General features: G+C 45.5%; 1 pseudogene; it reads right to left on the bottom strand.

Moving 5' to 3' along the window:
- Positions 1-253: 253 nt before the first annotated feature.
- Positions 254-13,104, bottom strand: part of LOC116903713 — a 154,178-nt pseudogene continuing 141,327 nt past the window's right edge.

The raw sequence follows: 13,104 nt of genomic DNA, 5'->3' as shown, positions 1-13,104 counted from the left end.
GTGACTTGCCACCTGTTTCTGCTGGCTTCCCCTGGGGGATTTCACGTCTTAGTTCTCTTCCCTGGAAGGTAAATAAAAGCTCTGGAAATCATTGATTTCAAGGAAGGGATTTTTTTTCTGTGAGAGGTTACAATGTAGCCCTGTTCTCAGGAGGTTCCTCTCCCCCCCTTATTTTTAATGTTCAGTTTCCTTTAATAATCCCCATCTCCCTTGAAGGGTGGGTGCAGACAGCTAGGTGACTGGCAAGCCATGTTCACTTGGAGATCTTGCCTTGATTGACTACTTTGCCCTCGTGCTGGAAGGCCCCCAGGAAAAGTACTCCCAAAGCAGGCTCTGGGACTCCTTGCTACCAGGATCCTGTTTCCGCCATGTATACGACTCATAGTCCACCTGCCCATCTGGACGCAGTGGAAAAGCAAGCTCGTGGTCTTGGAAGACCCAAACGCCAGAAATGGAGCTGCTGCTGTTGGTCTCAAAGAGGATAACACTAGCAAAGACATTCTTCTTCAGTTTGTCCATTTGCTGGAACATTCCAGTGACAAGGTTGCAACTCATGAAGGTCTGGGTGAGCTCTTCAGGGAAGCGGTACTCAGCATACCACAGGGACCAGCCATCCTTATCAGAGTGCTCCCAAAAACATGGCAGAGCCACAGAGAGGGTAGCCTCATTGGAGTACTTACGCTTAAGCTCATCCACCACAAAGGTACTTTTGGGGAGGGGAGCGGAAGGGTCCTTGGCCTTGGGCTCCGCAGCCAATGCCTGTTCAAACTCATCCATCTCTTCCTCAGGAGCTGGGGCAGCTGCCTTGTTTTCCTCTTTCTGCTCAGCCCGCGGCTGTTTCTCTTCTCTTGAACTCTTCTTTCCTTAGGGTATCCTTTTTTTTTTTTTTTTTTGGCTGGCTCTCTGCAAAGTTCTTAGCATTAAACTGCAGCATCTTCTCACACAGTTACACCCCCGTCCCAAAATGGCCCTGAACCGGGGCTGGTTAATGCAGGTAAGGAACCATCGAGTGGTATTGGGGAAGGCCCAGGGAAAAGAAGGCTCTAGAAGGCTCTAAGACCTGTTTATAGAGCCACAACAGGGTGCAGGCAATTGTGATATCAGCCAGTATTACTCGCTCACCCACCAGAAGTCTGTGTCTTCAAGTGAGTGTCAAGGAGCCTCTTCTGCACTTTCAGTGGCCTGTTTGTTGCGGTGCCTAATGCCCAAGGTGGGGAACACCCAGGTGCTAGCTAGAGGGACGATGTCACTGTCAGCAAAGCTCACCCACGGCACCGCCTGAGCTGCTGCCTCTGGCCTACTTCCCCACAGCTCCTCATCCAACACACACAATCTGTCATCACCCTCAAATGCTGGAACCTTGCCGGCAGGAAATTTACAGAGAAATTCAGGGGTGTGGTTGGTTTGGCCAGAGTGGAAGTGGGGTAGTGCGGAGAGCACGTGGCCCTGAGCCCTGCTGTACTGACCAGCAATGAGGGCCTTAAAGGCCTTCCTGTTTTCAGGGTCTGGTGCAGAGTTCCAGCTGCCATGGTGGTTCTGCAGAGAAAGGGGGTGTTCAGGAGTTTCCCTTTAAGGGTTAAATGGCTGGAAATGGCCCAGCAATAAGGCTTGGGTTCAATTACAGGATTGGGAGACACGTTCGTGTTTCATTTCCATGTGTTTCTTTCATGTCTGATCGTTGAGTATGTGTTACCTATTTTCTGGGTGTGATAACCACTTTTTCTGTCTCAGTACTGCAGAATAAATCCATGGCCCCAGGCATACAAGGCACACAGATAGCCACACAGCTCCAACCATCACATTCCTGATGTTCCCAGAATGTGCAAGAGTCCCTGTCTTCTGAGACCTGGAACTTTCTAGCTCTCTGAGCCCCTGACCTGGTCTTGAACTTGACATAAGACAACTCATTTGTCAACTGAACAGCTCCTTTGCAGGTTGCCCCTGAATGTTTCACAAGAAAGAAAGAATAGCCTTGCTATGATATAAGAATATCTTCCTATGGTGTTGTTCGTGATTCTGGGCAGGGAGTGAAGCAATTAAACGGCACAGCTGCGCACACGCTCCTGGTATCCCATTGTCTTCGTTCTCCATATGGGATCTCATTGTGTCTTTTAATTTTTTATAAACCGTGTTGATGAGGGATGGGATGCTCTTTAGCCGACACCCGTTCCAGCTGCAGTTGATATGTGGCGATGAATTTTTAGAGGGAAAGGCCCTTTTTGTGGAAAATTTACTTAGAATAAGTCCTGTCCTTGCTACTAAAAGGACTGGAGTGGAGTCTACCTTAGGTGAGCCAGCCCGAGGCTTCCCTTCACCGATTCGAGCTGACTCCTAGGGCACTGCACCGTAGGCATGTGGTCAGCTTGGGAACTACAGGATGCACAAGTGTTTGTGTGAGCACTTGGGGTTCTGGTTTAAAGCGGAAGCAAGTCCACGCTCAGTACGTCGGTCATGGTCGTTCATACGATGTGATGTGCGGCTGGGAGATGATTCTAGGATCCAAGTTCCCTCTCCAAATCCCAGATAAAAGTGCCAGAGGTGCTGGTACACACTGGGAGTCCCTGACTGGGAGGGTGGAGGCCGTAGCTCACTGGATAGCCATCCTTGTCCAATTGTCAAGCTCCAGGCCAGGGACAGGTGTTGTCTCAGAAAATAAAGTGGGTGCGGAAGAGATGGCTCACCGGTAAGGGACTGGTAAGGTGCTCTTGCAGAGCACCCAGGTTTGGTTCCCAGCACCTGCATCGTGGCTCACAGTTATGTGTGACTCCAGTTCTAGGGGATCTGACGTGCTCTTATATATGGGCTCTGCAGACACCAAGCAGGCATTTGGTTTACATATACACATGCATTCAAACACTCATATACATAAAAAAAATCTCCTGAGGTTGTCCTATGGCTCCCACTCACAGACATATACCTGCAGACACACATGTACCTGCAGACACACATGTACCTGCAGACACACATGTACCTGCAGACACACATGTACCTGCAGACACACATGAAGCTGCACACACACATGCATCTGCACACACAGTATACCTGCAGACACACATTCACCAGCACCCACAAAGCACATGCACACACACATTCACTTGCACACACAATGCATATGTACACACACATGTATCTGCACACACAACACACTTGCACACACACACATGCACCTGAAGACACATGCACCTGCACACACACATGCACCTACACACAGAATGAACCTGCACACGTATATGTACCTGCACGCACATTCATGTGCATACACATGTGCACCCAAACACATATATGCACCTATACATACATATATCCCTGTACATACATGGACCTATGCACACACAGAGAACAAATAATGCAATGGTGGTCTTGCATTTGCCGTCCCTCTCTCGTAAACAAGGACACAAAGACACAGAAACAAACTGTCCTTTGTCATCATAAAACCAGTGTTCAAGCCCAGGGATTTTGACTCCACCTTAATCCTCTCATACGAAATAATAGGTTTTATCCTGACCTTTTCGTTCATACCGTTGAACCTTATTTACTGCATGCATCACTCTGCTCTCCTACCCTTCTCCCTATTGGTCCCTTTCCCCACCCCAAAAGTCCACCTTTTGTTTTCATGCCACGTGCACATGGTATTATTACATATATGTGTATGCATATGTATACTGAAGTCTAGAATCCATATCTGAGAGAAAACGCACATCATATGGGGAGAGAGACAATCTAAAAAGCTGGAGTGTGTGAACGCTCTACAGAATTCACCTCAGCTCTGCAGGCCCTCGCCTGAAGTTAGTATCAGGATATTTCCCCACCATTACCTCTTGTGACCCAAAGATCTCCATTAAAAAAATCAAACACTTATCTATGTGGTCCCACTATCAAATTATATAAAGCAGCTAAGGGACCCTGGGAAAGTGTAGCCCCATATATAGTCATATGCATCTCATGGTTTTCTTTATCTGTTGATTAGTCTTACATGGTTAGCTTTAGAGACACCACCAACTACACATGACACTCAACTCCCGAGCGTAAAAACTGGTCTTTGATGCAGAGGCCTGTCTGCTGCCAGGTGGTGCTGATAGGTGGAAGATGGTCAGAGGTCAGAGGTCCTGTGTGAGTATGTGGTGGGGAGATGGCAGAGACAGGGAAGCTGAATGGTGTGTACTCTCTGAAGAGAGGTGGGACTGGGGATCTGAGGGCGCTGAGGTGCAGCCCGATGTGAGTAGCCTGCACTGCTACCAAGGGCCCTGTCTGGGTCTGTGGCTATGCAGCACCAAGGGTCCGAGGTCCATGTTACCACCAAAGGCCATGCAGAGGGCCCTGGCCTAGGCTGCTGCCTGGGGCCATGTTGATGTCCAAGAGCTTCTCAGAGCTGGTCCCACCCCTCGCCTGAGCAAAGCAAGAAAGCTGGCTCTGTTGGGGTGGGTGCAGGAGAGATGGAGGGCTGACCTGATTCATAGCCCAGGCCCAGGGCTTCAGGTTGGCCCACCCCAACATCTACCCCATCTATGAACTGCTAGAGTGGCTGAAGGGGCCCATCCTGCAGACCCAAAGGATCAGGATCTTCAGGACAGAGGGCAGTAACAGGATATCTGAGGAGAGTCATGGTGAAGAGTCAGGATAGACTGTAGCAGAAGCCGGAGGCCTCGAAACGGACAAGTGATTCATTGCGACGATCATTTGCAAGAAAAGATGTTTGGACAAAGGTCGTGGACCACCAGCTTTTCAGTTCTTGAACCACCTTTCCAACAATGGGATGCTGCAATCAGTCAGAAGGGCTCTCTGAGAAGGCAGGCTTAGACATTTGGGTGTGCCTGGCTGACTGGAGATGAATGGCTTCTATCAATGACGTGTTCAGCGCAGTTCATAAAATGGGCCGTAGCCCTTCTCCCCAACTCTGGCCCAGATGTTTCCATCCACTGGGGCACCGGCGGCTGGATACACTGCTTCCGTGCTCTGTGCTGACACTGAGGGTCCATTGCACCCGAAGAGGACGAGATGGAATCCACCCCACAGCAACCACATGGGGGCCCCAATGAACACGGGACTGGGTCTCAGACCTTCACAGACCTTCGTGTCTGGGTATTTATCCTTTGATTTTGGAATGTTTGCACGCACATCACAAGGTACCTTGGGAGGGCACCCAAGTGGAGAACAACATCTGTCCTGTTTTACACGCACGGCCTTTTTTAGTGGTTGAAAGTGGTCCACTCCATGCAGTATTTGAGTGTGCCCTCAATTTGAGTACTCGCACATGACGTGAAGTGTGTAACGTTCTACTCGTGGAATCACATTGGTATTAGACTTTTTTGGAGCATTTTCAATTTCAGATTTTTGGATTAAGAATGCTGGGTAGCATAGCTAATACCTTTTGTTTCTGGGTTATGGGCGTATGCACGCGTCTCTGTGTATGTCTGTGCATGTTTGAGTGCAGATACAAGAAGGGTCCAAAACTGCGGAGAAAGAGGAACACTCCTCCATTGTTGGTGGGATTGCAGACTGGTACAACCATTCTGGAAATCAGTCTGGAGGTTCCTCAGAAAATTGGACATTAAACTGCCTGAGGATCCAGCTATCCCTCTCTTGGGCATATACCCAAAAGATGCCCCAACATATAAAAAAGACACGTGCTCCACTATGTTCATCGCAGCCTTATTTATAATAGCCAGAAGCTGGAAAGAACCCAGATGCCCTTCAACAGAGGAATGGATACAGAAAATTTGGTATATCTACACAATGGAATATTACTCAGCTATCAAAAACAACGAGTTTATGAAATTTGTAGGCAAATGGTTGGAACTGGAAAATATCATCCTGAGTGAGCTAACCCAATCACAGAAAGACATACATGGTATGCACTCATTGATAAGTGGCTATTAGCCCAAATGCTTGAATTACCCTAGATGCCTAGAACAAATGAAACTCAAGACGGATGATCAAAATGTGAATGCTTCACTCCTTCTTTAAAAGGGGAACAAGAATACCCTTTGGCAGGGAAGAGAGAGGCAAAGATTAAAACAGAGACTGAAGGAACATCCATTCAGAGCCTGCCCCACATGTGGCCCATATATATACAGCCACCCAATTAGACAAGATGGATGAAGCAAAGAAGTGCAGAAGTGTAGATCGCTCCTGAGAGACACAGCCAGAATACAGCAAATACAGAGGCGAATGCCAGCAGCAAACCACTGAACTGAGAATAGGACCCCCGTTGAAGGAATCAGAGAATGAACTGGAAGAGCTTGAAGGGGCTCGAGACCCTGTATGTACAACAATGCCAAGCCACCAGAGCTTCCAGGGACTAAGCCACTACCTAAAGACTATACATGGACTGACCCTGGACTCTGACCTCATAGGTAGCAATGAATATCCTAGTAAGAGCACCAGTGGAAGGGGAAGCCCTGGGTCCTGCTAATACTGAACCCCCAGTGAACTAGACTGTTGCGGGGAGGGCGGCAATGGGGGAGGGTGGGGAGGAACACCCATAAGGAAGGGGGGGGAGGGGATGTTTGCCGAAACCGAAAGGAATAACACTCGAAATGTATATAAGAAATATTCAAGTTAATAAAAAAATAGAAAAAAAAAGAAATGTAAATAAGAAATATCCAAATTAATAAAGATGAAAAATATTTTAATATAAAAATAAAAATAAATAAAAAATGAAATAAGAATGAAAAAAAAAGTCTAAGGAACAAACCAACATCATAGTATTGTCCTCTGACCTCTGTATACATGCATGTGGACCCACATATATCCTATACAAGTATGCAACTAGATCTTATTAAAAATATTAAATGGATTTAGTTTATATGTCTACAACAGAAATACAAATATCTGAAGAGAAAGTTTTCCCCAAAAATGCCAAATTCTAAGGAGCAAGCTGTTTAATTGTACATATTTGTAACACAGATGTAACAGTATACATATTGCTTATGTAGAGTCATAAAAATAAACAAATACAAACCAGAATAACTAATGGCAGTGGTCACCTGAAGAGAAAAAAGGATGATGAGCTAGAATGAGAAATGAAGTGGTTAATTGGAGATAGTACTTAACTAGGTCTACACTGATTTCTTGAGAGACTTGAGGCCCAAGGCGAGGGGAGCCCTAGTGTAATGAGAAGGGAGACGTCTTCTTCGAGCAGGGGGCGGGGGGAATGGGATGAGGAACTCTGGGAGGGCAGATCAGGAGGTGGGCAATGACTGGATTTGTTTTTTTTAAAAAGGGTAATTAAAAAAAGAAATAAAATACCCAAAGATAATATTACTCATCTCACATTGTTACTATGAACATTACTGACATTTGTCATATTGTGACCATCATTATCATTGTGAGACTCATAACAATAGTACTCGTGAAATAAAATATATGCATAATCAAAAAAAAAAAAAAAAGAAGGGTCCAAAACAGGGTGTAAGATCCCCTGGGGCAGAAGTTACGGCAGTTGTACACCACCCAGTGTGGGTGCTGGGAACAGAACTTGGATCCTCTACCTGCTCTTAACCACCGAGTTATCTCTTTGGCTCCAGTTTGGTTAGTCTTAATTGTCACGTGGCCTGGCTTGAGGAGTATCTAGCGGATCACTGAAGCCTGTTTCTGGGGTTGACTGTATGGTGCTTCCGGATGCCTTTATTTTAGGGTTTGGGATTTCTGAGGTAATAAATGGATTAATCTTTCATGGGTTTGTTATATGGGGCATTGTTCCCTAATAAGGTGGCAAAAGGCAGGATATGGGTCTATTTGTAGGAGAAAAGTCCGGGGGGGTGGATTAGTTACTTTTCTGTTGCTGTGATGAAACACTGTTGCCAGAAAGCACTTAGAAAAGAATTTACTTGGTTTCACAGTTCCAGGGGGTGACTCCATCATGGAGGGAACACAGGCACGGTTGCCATGGCAGTGGAAGGAGGCTGCTGAGAGCTGACATTTCCACCACAGACGCAAAGTACAGAAAGCAAACTGGAAATGGCAGACTCTTAAGGTCTACCTCATGTGACGTGACACACTTCCTCTGACAAGGCCATACCCTCCAAACCTCCACAAGCAGTGCCCCCTGCGAACCGAGTTTTCAAGTACAGGAGCCTATGGGGAGGCTTTTCATGTTAACCACCACGCGGGACGTGTTGGTGGGGGCTGTGTCATACCCAGGGCTCTTCCCGAATCCCTTTCTCTGCTTCCTGGACAGCCATTAACTTCTCTGTCCTGCCCCTCCTATTCGTGTGTGTGTGTGTGTGTGTGTGTGTGTGTGTGTGTTACCTCCTTAGCTGGTCTTTTCGGTGTTTTGGTCATCACTAAGGAAAAGTAGCTGTAATAACACACTCAATGCAAACCCTTTCTGGAAATGTACCTGATATATCACAAGGGGCCAAGGGACTCCTGCCCTGGATTCTGTCGTCTTCTGCTCCGCAGTGCAAGCAGGAGCGATAGAGGTTTCAGAATTTTGAAACACAAGAATGCAGATGACCTCCATGCCCCCTCTTTGCTGTGCCCTACCGGCTGTTGTTCTTCTGTTTCTTGAAGGATTGCCGCAGGAACTTCCTTGGGAAATCTGGTAATTCCCTGACATTATAAGGACTGTGTCAAAGAGGTAGCTGATGCATGACATAGTTCCCACCATGGAAGAAGCTGTGAGAAAGTCCCGCTCTGCTCCGAGTGATGAGGGGAGCAGTGTCGACGCTGAGCACCTGTCACATCTCTGCGTTTCTTTCTTTCTTTCTTTCTTTTTTTTTTAAAGATTTATTCATTTATTATATATAAGTACACTGTAGCGTCTTCAGACACACTAGAAGAGGGCATCGGATCTCATTACAGATGGTTGTGAGCCACCATGTGGTTGCTGGGAATTGAACTCAGGACCTCAGGAAGAGCAGTCGGTGCTCTTAACCACTGAGCCATCTCTCCAGCCCTCTGTGTTTCTTTTTTCAGCAACAAAAAGTGAGTATATTTTTTCTTTCTTTACTAAAAAGAAAAAAAAATCACAGTTCGTTTGTTTGTTTGTTTGTGATTAGTGTGTGGCACAACCCAAGGACTGCGATCAGACGACAACCCGGGAAAGTGAGTTCTTCACTCTCACGTGTGTGTCCTGGGGATTGAGTTTGGGTCATCTGTAGGCAGCAGGCACCTTTACTTACTTAATTTGCCAGCTAAAGTCTAATTGTCTTTTTCTTTTCCTACCAAAGAAAGGAGAAAAACGCATACACACACACACACACAGATACACACAAATATGAATATGCTCACACATAGTACATACGCAAACACATATGTGCACATACACATATATCTGTACACAACATTAATATGCACACACATATTTATGTACACACATATATGAAAATGCTCACAGATATTACAATGTATATATACATATATGCACACACATCACACCTTTGTAGGACATATATATACACACACATATAGATATATACACACATGCATACATATAAACACATGTATGCACATGATATACAAACACAAAATGTACATATATGCTCTCACGCGCACAAATATACATACACATGTTGATAGACACACAAACACATGGATGTATACAAAATACATATATGTTCTGGATTCTCACTTCATCTCTTTTGTACTTGTGCTTTGAATTTTTCTGAGTAATGTATTGGTATTGATATTTTGTATGTGTTTTCTTCGTAGGATACTGTTGATGTATAAAATCATCCATGAATGAGGCATAGGCTTTGTTCTTCATTTGAGAGAAAATTATGAGATTTGTATGGAGGGAATTCATAGTTGGGTACTGGTGGCGTACACCTATAATCCTGGTATCCAGGAGGTAAAGGCAGACACTGTGTTAGGAGTTCAAGGCTGGGTTACTCTGCATGGTGATGGCTTTGTTAGCCTGCGTGTTTCAAAGTCTAGTCTACCCATGGTTGTTACTGGATATTGACTTTTGAGAAAAATATAGGCAGACGGGCTATTTTGAGACAAAACATAAGAGAAAACATCAAGACCTGTAGACTCCCTACTCAAAAAATTTTTGAAACAAATTATACTTATTTATGTGTGTGTGTGTGTGTGTGTGTGTGTGTGTGTGAGTGTGTGTGTGCGCCCGCGCGCACGCATGCTCACCAGAGCACACATGGAGAGGTCAGAGTCAGCTTTCAGAAGTTCGTTCTCTTCAGTCATGCAGGTTCCAGAAGTGAACTCATGTTGTCATGGTTGCCAGCAAGCATCCCAACCTGCTTAGCCATCTTGATGCCCCCGGATGAATTTTTAATAGCAATTTTCACAACGATCGTGTCCTTCTCCTTAAATGTATTAGCACATTCTGTGTTTCTGCCATCTTCCCAGTCTAGATTCAGGTGACCATTGGCTGCTCCTCCTCTGCCTCTTTAGCCGGGTTATTCGGTGGCCTTAACATCGGTGCTACTTAAACGTGACTGTAACGTGCCGTAAACACACACGGCACGCAGATCTGTTTACCGTATACCACAGTTCAGGATACACGAGCTGGCCGCGTAAAAACTGGGTTAACTCGTGATCTGGGAGTGAATGGAAAGAGAGGCTTAATGATTTTCTTCTTCCTCCATAAAAAACAAGAGACAGATCTTTTTATCGCTGGGCGCATCGAGAGTAGAGGCAGCACCGGAGCCGGCAGAAACCGCGCCGGCGGAAAGCGTGATGCTGAGGACGTCTTAATAACCGGACCGCAAGCCCCCGTCTAAGCCTAGTGTTCTAGTCAGGTGCGAACTGGCTCACAGCATGCAGGTCATCCCTCGCGTCAGCCTGAAGTGGACACATGTGACAGACTTTCAGGGACAACGACAAACCCTGGGGCTGGAAATCTGCACATAGAAGGAGCTGGAGGCCAAGGAGCCTCCAGTGGATGAAAAATATTCATTCAAGAGTTCGTGTTTAGGGGTTGGGGATTAGCTCAGTGGTAGAGGGCTTGCCTAGGAAGCGAAAGGCCCTGGGTTCGGTCCCCAGCTCCGGAAAAAAAAAGAACCAAAAAAAAAAAAAAAAAAAAAAAGAGTTCGTGTTTAAGCAGGGTCTCCACCTGCTCTTTCGAAATGACTGAGGTCAATAATTAATTCAAAATACCAAATGCAGCCAGGTGTGGTGATGTGCACCTTTAATCCCAGCACTTGACTGGCAGAAGCTGGTGGATCTCCGTGAGTTTTAGGCCAGCCACAGGTACACAGAGGGACCCTTGACTCCATCAAACCAAACCAAACCAACGTAGCAAACGAAAATACAAAATGTACTTCTTATTCTTTTTGTGTGCCTGGGATGGTCTGAGCATTTCACTCTTCCAAGTGTGAGCTTTCTCTTGTTCCCTTTGAAGCCAAGATCGGAACGTCCATTCTTTCCTGTATTTTGTCCTCCGGCTCCCCGGGAATCCCTCGACAATGAAGCAAAGCACTTATTTTTGTTCACCAGCACCAGAGAAAATGGGAAAGATAGCGTTTATGATGAAGTCTTTTTTCTTTTTGCTCATCTTTCTTTCTGTTTCTGTGAGCCTCTGGCGTGTGGAAACTGGACTCCAGTCCCCCGAAAGAGCCGCCATTACTCTCAGCCACTGAGCCTCTCTCCAGCTCTTCACTGCATTTTAAAGAAGAGAATTAAAAGGCGCATAAAGTATCTTAAGGATATCGAGTGCTTTAATTAAGATTCACTGTAATTTCATTTTAATAATCTCAGCTGTGGTATGCGTCATTAGCTTTCTATTAGTTTCCTTATTATGGTCATACTGTTTTATAAAGCAGAGCTATTAAAATTAATGTTCTACAACATAAAGGATAATTAGTTTATTGTAGTCTTTAATGGCTCCAGAAAGATTAATTTCCGTAAAACTATTCTTTGACTTCTGTGCCTTAGCTCTATGTGGAAAAAAGAAGATTCTGTTCAAATAGTTTTTGTTTTGTTTCAAGCATTTCCTGTTGGTCTTTTGCGGTTGCAAACACAGCGTCATCCAGTTTTCGCTCTGGTCCTAAGGCTAGAGCGATGGTGAGCAGATTGAAGTCTGACAAGAAGGTAATAATTGCAGTGGGTCCCGGCGGCCACTAGATGGCCCCGTGTGGATGCTCTGTCTACCTTAAAAAACTGGAGTCCGGGCTATCCCAAAAGCTGTTGCCTGTAAATGGGATATATTCTAGCTGGGCTGTCTTGTCTGACCTCAGTGGGAGAGGCTACACCTAGCTTCATAGAGACTTGATGTGTGTGTGTGTGTGTGTGTGTGTGTGTGTGTGTGTGTGTGTGTGTGTGTAGGATACCAAAGTGGGGCCCACCTGCTCAGAGAAACAGAGAGGGGGACGGAGGGAAGGATTGTGGGAGAGGGGGTGCCTGGGAGGGGGCCAGTGAGTGGGATGTAAAGTTAGTAAGTTAAAAAAGAAAGTAAAATTAAAATTAAAGAAAAAAAGAAAAAACAGCTAGCTGCTTCTTGGGTTTATATAATCTGTCCAGGGTTTCTTCCTGGTGAAGAGTCCTCCTCTCTTCACTGCCATTGATTTCCTGTAACTCTTGATTTACAAGATCTTTCCCCAATCTCATTGGCATGTGGGATTCTAACATAAGTAAAAGCATGAATGAATGAATGAACGAATGAGTTAAAAAAGAGAGCAAACAGGCCATGATTGTTCACTATGAATTAGCACATGCTACCCACCCGGCTTTCTGGAGGATGAATTTCAGAGCAGTGGACTGGACTTGAACTTGCAAACATCAATAGTTTTATATTTAGGCATGGGCTGAAGTACTCACATGTATGTTGTTACTCCCTCTAGAAAAGCCGAGGTGGCCTCTATGTGCAGTTTATACATAAAGACAATTTAAAACCTGCTAAGGTAAGAAGCAGTTTGGGTTTTAATTAGATAACCAAAGATGAGATAAGATTAAAACCATGTTCAATAGTACGTGTTTTTGTATTTTTCACTCTGAATGTAGAAACGTGTGCTGCTCTGGGGATGAATGGGTCAGCAATTGACGAACATGAATGATACTGAAGGAACTCGGACGTTTGAGACGTCACATATATAACTCCTAAGTCTTCCGTGCCTGGCAAAGACCAACCACTGTGGCCACCAGGCCGCTGGGACCCGACTGGACTGGAGCTGCTTCTTCACAGCTTTGTTTAATTTTCAGCTC

The sequence above is a fragment of the Rattus rattus genome, chromosome 6 (assembly GCF_011064425.1).
Source record: "Rattus rattus isolate New Zealand chromosome 6, Rrattus_CSIRO_v1, whole genome shotgun sequence".
Lineage (NCBI taxonomy): Eukaryota > Metazoa > Chordata > Mammalia > Rodentia > Muridae > Rattus > Rattus rattus.
The sequence above is the reverse complement of the archived record's forward strand: the minus strand, read 5'-3'. Positions and strand labels throughout refer to the sequence as shown.